The sequence below is a fragment of the Ambystoma mexicanum genome, chromosome 1p (assembly GCF_040938575.1).
Source record: "Ambystoma mexicanum isolate Mex_15411 chromosome 1p, UKY_AmexF1_1, whole genome shotgun sequence".
Taxonomy (NCBI): Eukaryota; Metazoa; Chordata; class Amphibia; order Caudata; family Ambystomatidae; genus Ambystoma; species Ambystoma mexicanum.
Window position 1 is genome coordinate 1024198420 of NC_090921.1, and position 15106 is coordinate 1024213525.

The following is a 15106-nucleotide window of genomic DNA, read 5'->3' on the forward strand; positions in this document are numbered from 1 at the left end:
AAAATGTGCATTTGGCAAAAGTCCTTCCAGCCGAATTTGAACCAGCGACCTAAGGATGCCTGTTTTAACACTACAGTCCTCCGCTCTACCAACTGAGCTATCGAAGGCTTGGCTAATCATTCTCTAGCAAACTCAATACGAGCTTCCACTTCCGTCGACTTGTAAACATCTCTTGCAATTCGTGCAAAATACTACAAATTTGGCTTGTGAGGTTCCCGAATTGAGTAAAAGCACATCAGTTCCCAATTAAAAAAATGACCCCCTCCGCAGTCTCCCGCATGTTACTGACCACCATACTAAGGAGGAAAAGTTGAAAGGCGGCGCCTCACAGGCCATCTCCTCAGAGTATTTATCAGTGTTCCGCCTTGACAATATTTTAATATCTTCGATGGTGTATAGTGTTCTCCCATTTCCCTTGAGAAATCAAGATTGTCAAGGGGATTCTGCTGTTTTGTCAGTTTATAGCAAGAGATGGGGATCCAAAACACCTCGCAGGAAACCAATGAAGATTCGTGTTGGACAGAAAAATAACGTGGCCAGAGCCTCAAAGCAAAAGGCATCTATTTTCAGTGATGAAATATAATATAATTATAAATTGTCTGTTATTTTACTTTCCAAGTATTTTACTTTCCAAGTATTCAATAAAATTTGCATTTGGCAAAAGTCCTTCGAGCCGGATTTGAACCAGCAACCTAAGGATGCCTGTTTTACCACTACAGTCCTCCCCTCTACCAACTCAGCTATCAAAGGCTTGGGAAATCAACTCTAGCAAACTCAATACGAGCTTCCACTTCAACCGTCGACTTGTAAACATCTCTTGCAATTTGTGCAAAATACTACAAATTTGGCTTGTGAGGTTCCCGAATTGAGTAAAAGCACATCAGTTCCCAATTAAAAAAATGACCCCCTCCGCAGTCTCCCGCATGTTACTGACCACCATACTAAGGAGGAAAAGTTGAAAGGCGGCGCCTCACAGGCCATCTCCTCAGAGTATTCATCAGTGTTCCGCCTTGACAATATTTTAATATCTTGGATGGTGTATAGTGTTCTCCCATTTCCCTTGATAAATCAAGATTGTCAAGGGGATTCTGCTGTTTTGTCAGTTTATAGCAAGAGATGGGGATCCAAAATACCTCACAGGTAACCAACGAAGATTGGTGTCGGACAGAAAAATAACGTGGCCACAGCCTCAAAGCAAAAGGCATCTATTTTAAGTGATGAAACATGATATGATTATAAATTGTCTGTTATTTTACTTTCCAAGTATTTTACTTTCCAAGTATTCAATAAAATGTGCATTTGGCAAAAGTCCTTCAAGCCGGATTTGAACCAGCGACCTAAGGATGCCTGTTTTACCACTACAGTCCTCCGCTCTACCAACTGAGCTATCGAAGGCATGGCTAATCATTCTCTAGCAAACTCAATACGAGCTTCCACTTCAACCGTCGACTTGTAAACATCTCTTGCAATTCGTGCAAAATACTACAAATTTGGCTTGTGAGGTTCCCGAATTGAGTAAAAGCACATCAGTTCCCAATTAAGAAAATGACCCCCTCCGCAGTCTCCCGCATGTTACTGACCAGCATAGTAAGGAGGAAAAGTTGAAAGGCGGCGCCTGACAGGCCATCTCCTCAGAGTATTCAGCCGTGTTGGGCCTTGACAATATTTTAATATCTTGGATGGTGTATACTGTTCTCTCATTTCCCTTGAGAAATCAAGATTGTCAAGGGGATTCTGCTGTTTTGCCAGTTCATAGCAAGAGATGGGGATCCGAATCACCTCACAGGAAACCAATGAAGATTGGTGTTGGACAGAAACATAACGTGGCCACAGCCTCAAAGCAAAAGGCATCTATTTTCAGTGATGAAATATAATATAATTATAAATTGTCTGTTATGTTATTTTCCAAGTATTTTACTTTCCAAGTATTCAATAAAATTTGCATTTGGCAAAAGTCCTTCGAGCCGGATTTGAACGAGCGACCTAAGGATGCCTGTTTTACCACTACAGCCCTCCGCTCTACCAACTGAGCTATCGAAGGCTTGGCAAATTGCTCTCTAGCAAGCTCAATACGAGCTTCCACTTCAGCTGTCGACATGCAAACATCTCTTGCAATTCGTGCAAAATACTACAAATTTGGCTTGTGAGGTTCCCGAATTGAGTAAAAGCACATCAGTTGACAATTGAAAAAATAACCCACTCTGCAGTCTCCCGCATGTTACTGACCACCATACTAAGGGGGAAAAGTTGAAAGGCGGCGCCTCACAGGCCATCTCCTCAGAGTATTCAGCAGTGTTGGGCCTTGACAATATTTTAATACCTTGGATGGTGTATAGTGTTCTCTCATTTTCCTTGAGAAATCAAGATTGTCAAGGAGATTCTGCTGTTTTGCCAGTTCATAGCAAGAGATGGGGATCCAAAACACCTCACAGGAAACCAACGAAGATTGGTGTCGGACAGAAAAATAACGTGGCCACAGCCTCAAAGCAAAAGGCATCTATTTTCAGTGATGAAATATGATATGATTATAAATTGTCTGTTATTTTACTTTCCAAGTATTTTACTTTCCAAGTATTCAATAAAATGTGCATTTGGCAAAAGTCCTTCAAGCCGGATTTGAACCAGCGACCTAAGGATGCCTGTTTTACCACTACAGTCCTCTGCTCTACCAACTGAGCTATCGAAGGCTTGGCTAATCATTTTCTAGCAAACTCAATACGAGCTTCCACTTCAACCGTCGACTTGTAAACATCTATTGCAATTCGTGCAAAATACTACAAATTTGGCTTGTGAGGTTCCCGAATTGAGTAAAAGCACATCAGTTCCCAATTAAAAAAATGACCCCCTCCGCAGTCTCCCGCATGTTACTGACCACGATACTAAGGGGGAAAAGTTGAAAGGCGGCGCCTCCCAGGCCATCTCCTCAGAGTATTCAGCCGTGTTGGTCCTTGACAATATTTTAATATCTTGGATGGTGTATAGTGTTCTCTCATTTCCCTTGAGAAATCAAAATTGTCAAGGGGATTCTGCTGTTTTGCCAGTTCATAGCAAGAGATGGGGATCCAAAACACCTCACAGGAAACCAATGAAGATTGGTGTTGGACAGAAACATAACGTGGCCACAGCCTCAAAGCAAAAGGCATCTATTTTCATTGATGAAATATAATATAATTATAAATTGTCTGTTATTTTATTTTCCAAGTATTTTACTTTCCAAGTATTCAATAAAATTTGCATTTGGCAAAAGTCCTTCGAGCTGGATTTGAACCAGCGACCTAAGGATGCTTGTTTTACAACTACAGTCCTCCGCTCTACCAACTGAGCTATCGAAGGCTTGGAAAATCAACTCTAGCAAACTCAATACGAGCTTCCACTTCAACCGTCGACTTGTAAACATCTCTTGCAATTCGTGCAAAATACTACAAATTTGGCTTGTGAGGTTCCCGAATTGAGTAAAAGCACATGGGTTCCCAATTAAGAAAATGACCCCCTCCGCAGTCTCCCGCATGTTACTGACCAGCACAGTAAGGAGGAAAAGTTGAAAGGCGGCGCCTGACAGGCCATCTCCTCAGAGTATTCAGCCGTGTTGGGCCTTGACAATATTTTAATATCTTGGATGGTGTATAGTGTTCTCTTATTTCCCTTGAGAAATCAAGATTGTCAAGGGGATTCTGCTGTTTTGCCAGTTCATAGCAAGAGATGGGGATCCAAAACACCTCACAGGAAACCAATGAAGATTGTTGTTGGACAGAAACATAACGTGGCCACAGCCTCAAAGCAAAAGGCATCTATTTTCAGTGATGAAATATAATATAATTATAAATTGTCTGTTATGTTATTTTCCAAGTATTGTACTTTCCAAGTATTCAATAAAATTTGCATTTGGCAAAAGTCCTTCGAGCCGGATTTGAACGAGCGACCTAAGGATGCCTCTTTTACCACTACAGCCCTCCCCTCTACCAACTGAGCTATCGAAGGCTTGGCAAATTGTTCTCTAGCAAGCTCAATACGAGCTTCCACTTCAGCTGTCGACATGCAAACATCTCTTGCAATTCGTGCAAAATACTACAAATTTGGCTTGTGAGGTTCCCGAATTGAGTAAAAGCACATCAGTTCCCAATTAAGAAAATGACCCCCTCCGCAGTCTCCCGCATGTTACTGACCACCATACTAAGGGGGAAAAGTTGAAAGGCGGCGCCTCACAGGCCATCTCCTCAGAGTATTCAGCCGTGTTGGGCCTTGACAATATTTTAATATCTTGGATGGTGTATAGTGTTCTCTCATTTCCCTTGAGAAATCAAGATTGTCAAGGGGATTCTGCTGTTTTGCCAGTTCATAGCAAGAGATGGGGATCCAAAACACCTCACAGGAAACCAATGAAGATTGGTGTTGGACAGAAACATAACGTGGCAACAGCCTCAAAGCAAAAGGCATCTATTTTCAGTGATGAAATATAATATAATTATAAATTGTCTGTTATTTTATTTTCCAAGTATTTTACTTTCCAAGTATTCAATAAAATTTGCATTTGGCATAAGTCCTTCGAGCTGGATTTGAACCAGCGACCTAAGGATGCTTGTTTTACAACTACAGTCCTCCGCTCTACCAACTGAGCTATCGAAGGCTTGGAAAATCAACTCTAGCAAACTCAATACGAGCTTCCACTTCAACCGTCGACTTGTAAACATCTCTTGCAATTCGTGCAAAATACTACAAATTTGGCTTGTGAGGTTCCCGAATTGAGTAAAAGCACATCAGTTCCCAATTAAGAAAATGACCCCCTCCGCAGTCTCCCGCATGTTACTGACCAGCACAGTAAGGAGGAAAAGTTGAAAGGCGGCGCCTGACAGGCCATCTCCTCAGAGTATTCAGCCGTGTTGGGCCTTGACAATATTTTAATATCTTGGATGGTGTATAGTGTTCTCTTATTTCCCTTGAGAAATCAAGATTGTCAAGGGGATTCTGCTGTTTTGCCAGTTCATAGCAAGAGATGGGGATCCAAAACACCTCACAGGAAACCAATGAAGATTGGTGTTGGACAGAAACATAACGTGGCCACAGCCTCAAAGCAAAAGGCATCTATTTTCAGTGATGAAATATAATATAATTATAAATTGTCTGTTATGTTATTTTCCAAGTATTGTACTTTCCAAGTATTCAATAAAATTTGCATTTGGCAAAAGTCCTTCGAGCCGGATTTGAACGAGCGACCTAAGGATGCCTCTTTTACCACTACAGCCCTCCCCTCTACCAACTGAGCTATCGAAGGCTTGGCAAATTGTTCTCTAGCAAGCTCTATACGAGCTTCCACTTCAGCTGTCGACATGCAAACATCTCTTGCAATTCGTGCAAAATACTACAAATTTGGCTTGTGAGGTTCCCGAATTGAGTAAAAGCACATCAGTTCCCAATTAAAAAAAATGACCCCCTCCGCAGTCTCCCGCATGTTACTGACCACCATACTAAGGGGGAAAAGTTGAAAGGCGGCGCCTCACAGGCCATCTCCTCAGAGTATTCAGCAGTGTTGGGCCTTGACAATATTTTAATACCTTGGATGGTGTATAGTGTTCTCTCATTTTCCTTGAGAAATCAAGATTGTCAAGGAGATTCTGCTGTTTTGCCAGTTCATAGCAAGAGATGGGGATCCAAAACACCTGGCAGGAAACCAATGAAGATTCGTGTTGGACAGAAAAATAACGTGGCCAGAGCCTCAAAGCAAAAGGCATCTATTTTCAGTGAGGAAATATAATATAATTATAAATTGTCTGTTATTTTATTTTCCAAGTATTTTACTTTCCAAGTATTCAATAAAATTTGCATTTGTCAAAAGTCCTTCGAGCCGGATTTGAACCAGTGACCTAAGGATGCCTGTTTTACCACTACAGTCCTCCGCTCTACCAACTGAACTATCGAAGGCTTGGCAAATCATTCTCTAGCTAGCTCAATTCGAGCTTCCACTTCAACCGTCGACATGCAAACATCTCTTGCAATTCGTGCAAAATACTACAAATTTGGCTTGTGAGGTTCCCGAATTGAGTAAAAGCACATCAGTTCCCAATTAAAAAAATGACCCCCTCCGCAGTCTCCCGCATGTTACTGACCACCATACTAAGGGGGAAAAGTTGAAAGGCGGCGCCTCACAGGCCATCTCCTCAGAGTATTCAGCAGTGTTGGGCCTTGACAATATTTTAATACCTTGGATGGTGTATAGTGTTCTCTCATTTTCCTTGAGAAATCAAGATTGTCAAGGAGATTCTTCTGTTTTGCCAGTTCATAGCAAGAGATGGGGATCCAAAACACCCCACAGGAAACCAATGAAGATTCGTGTTGGACAGAAAAATAACGTGGCCACAGCCTCAAAGCAAAAGGCATATATTTTCAGTGAGGAAATATAATATAATTATAAATTGTCTGTTATTTTATTTTCCAAGTATTTTACTTTCCAAGTATTCAATAAAATTTGCATTTGTCAAAAGTCCTTCGAGCCGGATTTGAACCAGCAACCTAAGGATGCCTGTTTTACCACTACAGTCCTCCGCTCTACCAACTGAGCTATCGAAGGCTTGGCAAATCATTCTCTAGCTAGCTCAATTCGAGCTTCCACTTCAACCGTCGACATGCAAACATCTCTTGCAATTCGTGCAAAATACTACAAATTTGGCTTGTGAGGTTCCCGAATTGAGTAAAAGCAAATCAGTTCCCAATTAAAAAAATGACCCCCTCCGAAGTCTCCCGCATGTTACTGACCACCATACTAAGGAGGAAAAGTTGAAAGGCGGCGCCTCACAGGCCATCTCCTCAGAGTATTTATCAGTGTTCCGCCTTGACAATATTTTAATATCTTCGATGGTGTATAGTGTTCTCCCATTTCCCTTGAGAAATCAAGATTGTCAAGGGGATTCTGCTGTTTTGTCAGTTTATAGCAAGAGATGGGGATCCAAAACACCTCACAGGAAACCAACGAAGATTGGTGTCGGACAGAAAAATAACGTGGCCACAGCCTCAAAGCAAAAGGCATCTATTTTCAGTGATGAAATATGATATGATTATAAATTGTCTGTTATCTTACTTTCCAAGTATTTTACTTTCCAAGTATTCAATAAAATGTGCATTTGGCAAAAGTCCTTCGAGCCGGATTTGAACCAGCGACCTAAGGATGCCTGTTTTACCACTACAGTCCTCCCCTCTACCAACTCAGCTATCGAAGGCTTGGGAAATCAACTCTAGCAAACTCAATACGAGCTTCCACTTCAACCGTCGACTTGTAAACATCTCTTGCAATTCGTGCAAAATACTACAAATTTGGCTTGTGAGGTTCCCGAATTGAGTAAAAGCACATCAGTTCCCAATTAAGAAAATGACCCCCTCCGCAGTCTCCCGCATGTTACTGACCAGCATAGTAAGGAGGAAAAGTTGAAAGGCGGCGCCTCACAGGCCATCTCCTCAGAGTATTCAGCCGTGTTGGGCCTTGACAATATTTTAATATCTTGGATGGTGTATAGTGTTCTCTCATTTCCCTTGATAAATCAAGCTTGTCAAGGGGATTCTGCTGTTTTGCCAGTTCATACCAAGAGATGGGGATCCAAAACACCTCACAGGAAACCAATGAAGATTGGTGTTGGACAGAAACATAGCGTGGCCACAGCCTCAAAGCAAAAGGCATCTATTTTCAGTGATGAAATATAATATAATTATAAATTGTCTGTTATGTTATTTTCCAAGTATTTTACTTTCCAAGTATTCAATAAAATTTGCATTTGGCAAAAGTCCTTCGAGCCAGATTTGAACCAGCGACCTAAGGATGCCTGTTTTACCACTACAGTCCTCCGCTCTACCAACTGAGCTATCGAAGGCTTGGTAAATCATTTTCTAGCTAGCTCAATTCGAGCTTCCACTTCAACCGTCGACATGCAAACATCTCTTGCAATTCGTGCAAAATACTACAAATTTGGCTTGTGAGGTTCCCGAATTGAGTAAAAGCACATCAGTTCCCAATTAAAAAAATGACCCCCTCCGCAGTCTCCCGCATGTTACTGACCACCATACTAAGGAGGAAAAGTTGAAAGGCGGCGCCTCACAGGCCATCTCCTCAGAGTATTCAGCAGTGTTGGGCCTTGACAATATTTTAATACCTTGGATGGTGTATAGTGTTCTCTCATTTCCCTTGAGAAATCAAGATTGTCAAGGGGATTCTGCTGTTTTGCCAGTTCATAGCAAGAGATGGGGATCCAAAACACCTCACAGGAAACCAACGAAGATTGGTGTCGGACAGAAAAATAACGTGGCCACAGCCTCAAAGCAAAAGGCATCTATTTTCAGTGATGAAATATGATATGATTATAAATTGTCTGTTATTTTACTTTCCAAGTATTTTACTTTCCAAGTATTCAATAAAATGTGCATTTGGCAAAAGTCCTTCGAACCGGATTTGAACCAGCGACCTAAGGATGCCTGTTTTACCACTACAGTCCTCACCAACTGAGCTATCGAAGGCTTGGCTAATCATTCTCTAGCAAACTCAATTCGAGCTTCCACTTCAACCGTCGACATGCAAACATCGCTTGCAATTCGTGCAAAATACTACAAATTTGGCTTGTGAGGTTCCCGAATTGAGTAAAAGCACATCACTTCCCAATTAAAAAAATGACCCCCCCGCAGTCTCCCGCATGTTACTGACCACCATACTAAGGAGGAAAAGTTGAAAGGCGGCGCCTCACAGGCCATCTCCTCAGAGTATTCATCAGTGTTCCCCCTTGACAATATTTTAATATCTTGGATGGTGTATAGTGTTCTCCCATTTCCCTTGAGAAATCAAGATTGTCAAGGGGATTCTGCTGTTTTGTCAGTCCATAGCAAGAGATGGGGATCCAAAACACCTCACAGGAAACCAACGAAGATTGGTGTCGGACAGAAAAATAACGTGGCCACAGCCTCAAAGCAAAAGGCATCTATTTTCAGTGATGAAATATAATATAATTATAAATTGTCTGTTATTTTACATTCCAAGTATTTTACTTTCCAAGTATTCAATAAAATTTGCATTTGGCAAAATTCCTTTGAGCCGGATTTGAACGAGCGACCTAAGGATGCCTGTTTTACCACTACAGCCCTCCGCTCTACCAACTGAGCTATCGAAGGCTTGGCTAACCATTCTCTAGCAAACTCAATACGAGCTTCCACTTCAACCGTCGACTTGTAAACATCTCTTGCAATTCGTGCAAAATACTACAAATTTGGCTTGTGAGGTTCCCGAATTGAGTAAAAGCACATCAGTTGACAATTAAAAAAATAACCCACTCTGCAGTCTCCCGCATGTTACTGACCACCATACTAAGGGGGAAAAGTTGAAAGGCGGCACCTCACAGGCCATCTCCTCAGAGTATTCAGCAGTGTTGGGCCTTGACAATATTTTAATACCCTGGATGGTGTATAGTGTTCTCTCATTTTCCTTGAGAAATCAAGATTGTCAAGGGGATTCTGCTGTTTTGCCAGTTCATAGCAAGAGATGGGGATCCAAAACACCTCACAGGAAACCAATGAAGATTCGTGTTGGACAGAAAAATAACGTGGCCACAGCCTCAAAGCAAAAGGCATCTATTTTCAGTGAGGAAATATAATATAATTATAAATTGTCTGTTATTTTATTTTCCAAGTATTTTACTTTCCAAGTATTCAATAAAATTTGCATTTGGCAAAAGTCCTTCGAGCCGGATTTGAAGCAGCAACCTAAGGATACTTGTTTTACCACTACAGTCCTCCGCTCTACCAACTGAGTTATCAAAGGCTTGGCAAATCAGTCTCTAGCAAGCTCAATACGAGCTTCCACTTCAACCGTCGACATGCAAACATCTCTTGCAATTCGTGCAAAATACTACAAATTTGCTTGTGAGGTTCCCGAATTGAGTAAAAGCACATCAGTTCCCAATTAAAAAAATGACCCCCTCCGCCAGTCTCCCGCATGTTACTGACCACCATACTAAGGAGGAAAAGTTGAAAGGCGGCGCCTCACAGGCCATCTCCTCAGAGTATTCAGCAGTGTTCGGCCTTGACAATATTTTAATATCTTGGATGGTGTATGGTGTTCTCCCATTTCCCTTGAGAAATCAAGATTGTCAAGGGGATTCTGCTGTTTTGTCAGTTCATAGCAAGAGATGGGGATCCAAAACACCTCACAGGAAACCAACGAAGATTGGTGTCGGACAGAAAAATAACGTGGCCACAGCCTCAAAGCAAAAGGCATCTATTTTCAGTGATGAAATATAATATAATTATAAATTGTCTGTTATTTTACTTTCCAAGTATTTTACTTTCCAAGTATTCAATAAAATGTGCATTTGGCAAAAGTCCTTCGAGCCGGATTTGAACCAACGACCTAAGGATGCCTGTTTTACCACTACAGTCCTCCGCTCTACCAACTCAGCTATCGAAGGCTAGGTAAACCATTCTCTAGCAAACTCAATAGGAGCTTCCACTTCAACCGCCGACTTGTAAACATCTCTTGCAATTCGTGCAAAATACTACAAATTTGGCTTGTGAGGTTCCCGAATTGAGTAAAAGCACATCAGTTCCCAATTAAATAAATGACCCCCTCCGCAGTCTCCTGCATGTAACTGACCACCATACTAAGGGGGAAAAGTTGAAAGGCGGCGCCTGACAGGCCATCTCCTCAGAGTATTCAGCCGTGTTGGGCCTTGACAATATTTTAATATCTTGGATGGTGTATAGTGTTCTCTCATTTCCCTTGAGAAATCAAGATTGTCAAGGGGATTCTGCTGTTTTGCCAGTTCATAGCAAGAGATGGGGATCCAAAACACCTCACAGGAAACCAATGAAGATTGGTGTTGGACAGAAAAATAACGTGGCCACAGCCTCAAAGCAAAAGGCATCTATTTTCAGTGATGAAATATAATATAATTATAAATTGTCTGTTATTTTATTTTCCAAGTATTTTACTTTCCAATTATTCAATAAAATTTGCATTTGGCAAAAGTCCTTCGAGCTGGATTTGAACGAGCGACCTAAGGATGCCTGTTTTACCACTACAGTCCTCCGCTCTACCAACTGAGCTATCGAAGTCTTGGCAAATCAACTCTAGCAAACTCAATACGAGCTTCCACTTCAACCGTCGACTTGTAAACATCTCTTGCAATTCGTGCAAAATACTACAAATTTGGCTTGTGAGGTTCCCGAATTGAGTAAAAGCACATCAGTTCCCAATTAAGAAAATGACCCCCTCCGCAGTCTCCCGCATGTTAATGACCACTATACTAAGGGGGAAAAGTTGAAAGGCGGCGCCTCACAGGCCATCTCCTCAGAGTATTCAGCCGTGTTGGGCCTTGACAATATTTTAATATCTTGGATGGTGTATAGTGTTCTCTCATTTCCCTTGAGAAATCAAGATTGTCAAGGGGATTCTGCTGTTTTGCCAGTTCATAGCAAGAGATGGGGATCCAAAACACCTCACAGGAAACCAATGAAGATTGGTGTTGGACAGAAACATAACGTGGCCACAGCCTCAAAGCAAAAGGCATCTATTTTCAGTGAGGAAATATAATATAATTATAAATTGTCTGTTATTTTATTTTCCAAGTATTTTACTTTCCAAGTATTCAATAAAATTTGCATTTGGCAAAAGTCCTTCGAGCCGGATTTGAACGAGCGACCTAAGGATGCCTGTTTTACCACTACTGCCCTCCACTCTACCAACTGAGCTATCGAAGGCTTGGCAAATTGCTCTCTAGCAAGCTCAATACGAGCTTCCACTTCAGCTGTCGACATGCAAACATCTCTTGCAATTCGTGGAAAATACTACAAATTTGGCTTGTGAGGTTCCCGAATTGAGTAAAAGCACATCAGTTGACAATTAAAAAAATAACCCACTCTGCAGTCTCCCGCATGTTACTGACCACCATACTAAGGGGGAAAAGTTGAAAGGCGGCGCCTCACAGGCCATCTCCTCAGAGTATTCAGCAGTGTTGGGCCTTGACAATATTTTAATACCTTAGATGGTGTATAGTGTTCTCTCATTTTCCTTGAGAAATCAAGATTGTCAAGGAGATTCTGCTGTTTTGCCAGTTCATAGCAAGAGATGGGGATCCAAAACACCTCACAGGAAACCAACGAAGATTGGTGTCGGACAGAAAAATAACGTGGCCACAGCCTCAAAGCAAAAGGCATCTATTTTCAGTGATGAAATATGATATGATTATAAATTGTCTGTTATTTTACTTTCCAAGTATTTTACTTTCCAAGTATTCAATAAAATGTGCATTTGGCAAAAGTCCTTCGAACCGGATTTGAACCAGCGACCTAAGGATGCCTGCTTTACCAGTACAGTCCGCACCAAATGAGCTATCGAAGGCTTGGCTAATCATTCTCTAGCAAACTCAATACGAGCTTCCACTTCAACCGTCGACTTGTAAACATCTCTTGCAATTCGTGCAAAATACTACAAATTTGGCTTGTGAGGTTCCCGAATTGAGTAAAAGCACATCAGTTCCCAATTAAGAAAATGACCCCCTCCGCAGTCTCCCGCATGTTACTGACCAGCATAGTAAGGAGGAAAAGTTGAAAGGCGGCGCCTGACAGGCCATCTCCTCAGAGTATTCAGCCGCGTTGGGCCTTGACAATATTTTAATATCTTGGATGGTGTATAGTGTTCTCTCATTTCCCTTGAGAAATCAAGATTGTCAAGGGGATTCTGCTGTTTTGCCAGTTCATAGCAAGAGATGGGGATCCAAAACACCTCACAGGAAACCAATGAAGATTGGTGTTGGACAGAAACATAACGTGGCCACAGCCTCAAAGCAAAAGGCATCTATTTTCAGTGATGAAATATAATATAATTATAAATTGTCTGTTATGTTATTTTCCAAGTATTTTACTTTCCAAGTATTCAATAAAATTTGCATTTGGCAAAAGTCCTTCGAGCCGGATTTGAACGAGCGACCTAAGGATGCCTGTTTTACCACTACAGCCCTCCGCTCTACCAACTGAGCTATCGAAGGCTTGGCAAATCATTCTCTAGCTAGCTCAATTCGAGCTTCCACTTCAACCGTCGACATGCAAACATCTCTTGCAATTCGTGCAAAATACTACAAATTTGGCTTGTGAGGTTCCCGAATTGAGTAAAAGCACATCAGTTCCCAATTAAAAAAATGACCCCCTCCGCAGTCTCCCGCATGTTACTGACCACCATACTAAGGGGGAAAAGTTGAAAGGCGGCGCCTCACAGGCCATCTCCTCAGAGTATTCAGCAGTGTTGGGCCTTGACAATATTTTAATACCTTGGATGGTGTATAGTGTTCTCTCATTTTCCTTGAGAAATCAAGATTGTCAAGGAGATTCTGCTGTTTTGCCAGTTCATAGCAAGAGATGGGGATCCAAAACACCTCACAGGAAACCAATGAAGATTCGTGTTGGACAGAAAAATAACGTGGCCACAGCCTCAAAGCAAAAGGCATCTATTTTCAGTGAGGAAATATAATATAATTATAAATTGTCTGTTATTTTATTTTCCAAGTATTTTACTTTCCAAGTATTCAATAAAATTTGCATTTGTCAAAAGTCCTTCGAGCCGGATTTGAACCAGCGACCTAAGGATGACTGTTTTACCACTACAGTCCTCCCCTCTACCAACTCAGCTATCAAAGGCTTGGGAAATCAACTCTAGCAAACTCAATACGAGCTTCCACTTCAACCGTCGACTTGTAAACATCTCTTGCAATTTGTGCAAAATACTACAAATTTGGCTTGTGAGGTTCCCGAATTGAGTAAAAGCACATCAGTTCCCAATTAAAAAAATGACCCCCTCCGCAGTCTCCCGCATGTTACTGACCACCATACTAAGGAGGAAAAGTTGAAAGGCGGCGCCTCACAGGCCATCTCCTCAGAGTATTCATCAGTGTTCCGCCTTGACAATATTTTAATATCTTGGATGGTGTATAGTGTTCTCCCATTTCCCTTGATAAATCAAGATTGTCAAGGGGATTCTGCTGTTTTGTCAGTTTATAGCAAGAGATGGGGATCCAAAATACCTCACAGGTAACCAACGAAGATTGGTGTCGGACAGAAAAATAACGTGGCCACAGCCTCAAAGCAAAAGGCATCTATTTTAAGTGATGAAACATGATATGATTATAAATTGTCTGTTATTTTACTTTCCAAGTATTTTACTTTCCAAGTATTCAATAAAATGTGCATTTGGCAAAAGTCCTTCAAGCCGGATTTGAACCAGCGACCTAAGGATGCCTGTTTTACCACTACAGTCCTCCGCTCTACCAACTGAGCTATCGAAGGCATGGCTAATCATTCTCTAGCAAACTCAATACGAGCTTCCACTCCAACCGTCGACTTGTAAACATCTCTTGCAATTCGTGCAAAATACTACAAATTTGGCTTGTGAGGTTCCCGAATTGAGTAAAAGCACATCAGTTCCCAATTAAAAAAATGACCCCCTCCGCAGTCTCCCGCATGTTACTGACCACGATACTAAGGGGGAAAAGTTGAAAGGCGGCGCCTCCCAGGCCATCTCCTCAGAGTATTCAGCCGTGTTGGTCCTTGACAATATTTTAATATCTTGGATGGTGTATAGTGTTCTCTCATTTCCCTTGAGAAATCAAAATTGTCAAGGGGATTCTGCTGTTTTGCCAGTTCATAGCAAGAGATGGGGATCCAAAACACCTCACAGGAAACCAATGAAGATTGGTGTTGGACAGAAACATAACGTGGCCACAGCCTCAAAGCAAAAGGCATCTATTTTCATTGATGAAATATAATATAATTATAAATTGTCTGTTATTTTATTTTCCAAGTATTTTACTTTCCAAGTATTCAATAAAATTTGCATTTGGCAAAAGTCCTTCGAGCTGGATTTGAACCAGCGACCTAAGGATGCTTGTTTTACAACTACAGTCCTCCGCTCGACCAACTGAGCTATCGAAGGCTTGGAAAATCAACTCTAGCAAACTCAATACGAGCTTCCACTTCAACCGTCGACTTGTAAACATCTCTTGCAATTCGTGCAAAATACTACAAATTTGGCTTGTGAGGTTCCCGAATTGAGTAAAAGCACATGGGTTCCCAATTAAGAAAATGACCCCCTCCG

At 41.5% G+C, this 15106-nt stretch overlaps 6 non-coding genes across 6 annotated transcripts; all 6 read right to left on the bottom strand.

Annotated features, from left to right (window-relative positions):
- Nucleotides 1–1309: 1309 nt before the first annotated feature.
- Nucleotides 1310–1395, bottom strand: TRNAY-GUA (transfer RNA tyrosine (anticodon GUA)). The gene is given in 2 exon segments: nt 1310–1345; nt 1359–1395. It is a non-coding gene; the product is annotated as a tRNA-Tyr (tRNA).
- A 1206-nt stretch (nt 1396–2601) lies between these two features.
- Nucleotides 2602–2687, bottom strand: TRNAY-GUA (transfer RNA tyrosine (anticodon GUA)). The gene is given in 2 exon segments: nt 2602–2637; nt 2651–2687. It is a non-coding gene; the product is annotated as a tRNA-Tyr (tRNA).
- Nucleotides 2688–3247: 560 nt separating this feature from the next.
- On the bottom strand, nt 3248–3333 carry TRNAY-GUA (transfer RNA tyrosine (anticodon GUA)). The gene is given in 2 exon segments: nt 3248–3283; nt 3297–3333. It is a non-coding gene; the product is annotated as a tRNA-Tyr (tRNA).
- Nucleotides 3334–4538: 1205 nt separating this feature from the next.
- TRNAY-GUA (transfer RNA tyrosine (anticodon GUA)) lies at nt 4539–4624 on the bottom strand. Its single transcript is given in 2 exon segments — nt 4539–4574; nt 4588–4624. It is a non-coding gene; the product is annotated as a tRNA-Tyr (tRNA).
- Nucleotides 4625–6476: 1852 nt separating this feature from the next.
- Nucleotides 6477–6562, bottom strand: TRNAY-GUA (transfer RNA tyrosine (anticodon GUA)). Its single transcript is given in 2 exon segments — nt 6477–6512; nt 6526–6562. It is a non-coding gene; the product is annotated as a tRNA-Tyr (tRNA).
- A 7650-nt stretch (nt 6563–14212) lies between these two features.
- TRNAY-GUA (transfer RNA tyrosine (anticodon GUA)) lies at nt 14213–14298 on the bottom strand. The gene is given in 2 exon segments: nt 14213–14248; nt 14262–14298. It is a non-coding gene; the product is annotated as a tRNA-Tyr (tRNA).
- Nucleotides 14299–15106: the final 808 nt, after the last annotated feature.